Raw genomic sequence first — 1,616 nt, 5'->3', positions numbered from 1 at the left:
ACAATTTCTGTATTTTTATATGTTTTTTTCTTTTTCTTTTGATGAATTTTATATTTTATGTATTTGAAAAATTATTTGGTATTTATATCTGGCATTTAATGATAATACTATTCCATAACATTCTGTCTATTTGTTATTCAGTCATTTTCAGTCATTTCCTATTTTTCATGATGCTATTTGGGGTTTTCTTGGCAAAGATACTAGAATGATTTACCTTTTCTTTCTGCAGCTCGTTTTGCAGATGAGGAAACTGAGGGTGACAGGATTAAGTGACTTGCACAGGGTCACACAGCAAGTTCCTGAACCTGTATTTGAACACAGAAATATGAGTCTTCCTGACTTTAGACTAGCACTCTATTCACTATAGCACCTAGCTGCCCTGTTCTGTATATAGTCTGAACTAAAAAGAAAGATACCAGAGGTAGGAGTAGAGAAGCAGGTGGTAAACAGAATGGATAGGAAAAGGGATTAACTTGAATACTGGGAAAATATCAAAATAATTCTCCCTCTTGACTGTGTAACAAATGATTTTTTATAGAAACATAGATTTCATAGATTTTAAGTTGAAAGGAACATCAGAGGCTAGTCCAATACCCTTAGTTATAGATGAGGAAAGTAAGGCTTGGAGAGGCCACCTGATTTGTCCATGGTTACACAGCTAATAAGGGTCAGTGGCAGAATTTGAACCTGGGTCTTCTTGACTCCAAGTCCATCATTATTCATTATAATAATCATTATAATACCCTTCATCTCACAAACAGACATCTGGAAAAAAAAACTTTTGCCATCAGAATTTGGACCCATGTTTCTTTTACCATTTATAGGTGCCACCATCTCTATGCCGGTTTTCTTAATTGAGACTTGACAGATGACAGTTAGCTAATGCATTTCAATCTGTGATATTTTAGCACAGCCACACATATTATTCAGCATGTGATCACAAGTTAAAGTGTTGGAAAGAATCAGATCAAGAAGTTTTAAAGAAATCAGGTCCTAAAGAAACTATAATAAATCCAGGATCCTGGGTCTTAAAGACTGAGACTCTTGCCAGTTCCATTAGTAATTAGTAATAGGGATGTCTATAGATAGCTCCTTAGGGCATTGGAGAGTTTCCCACTACAGGTGGCAAGGATATTTTTAACAAAAAAAAAGAAAGTGTATGCTGTCACTTTTTAAATGATCTAAATAATGCATGCTTAAAACACATAGAATGATTTATTCTTTCTATCTATGCATATGGTTCTCCTTTCATACGTTCGCAACCTGTATGACTCATCCAAATTGTGTTATAAATCCTCACTAAGGATCTAACCAATACATTGAAGGTCTCCTATTAAACCGCTTGGGTTATCTGTCTGTTATGTCTCATTATCACCACATGAGCAACCACCTCTTTTTTCTAGTTACATATTTCCCCAATCATGTCTTTTATTTCATTTCACACCTAAACACTAGACTTAATCACTGAATGAGTGTTGCCTCAATCAAACTGAGACTTGGGACAGATTTAACTTCAAAACACCAAGGTCTCCCACTGCAGGACCATTTCCAGTCATCCTGATCTATATATTTCCACTGAAATCACATGGCTCCAGAGGAGAGAGTGAGGCTGGTGA

The 1,616-nt window shown here is 35.6% G+C and overlaps 1 protein-coding gene across 1 annotated transcript in view; it reads left to right on the top strand.

Moving 5' to 3' along the window:
* LOC114031725 (lipoxygenase homology domain-containing protein 1-like) overlaps window positions 1-1,616 on the top strand; it is a gene marked incomplete at its 3' end in the record, with an annotated part of 576,714 nt that overhangs the window by 553,352 nt on the left and 21,746 nt on the right. The window lies entirely within an intron of this gene.

Source organism: Vombatus ursinus, unplaced genomic scaffold (assembly GCF_900497805.2).
Source record: "Vombatus ursinus unplaced genomic scaffold, bare-nosed wombat genome assembly UNPS02015255.1, whole genome shotgun sequence".
NCBI classification, from domain to species: Eukaryota; Metazoa; Chordata; class Mammalia; order Diprotodontia; family Vombatidae; genus Vombatus; species Vombatus ursinus.
This window is presented reverse-complemented; position numbering and strand designations above follow the sequence as displayed.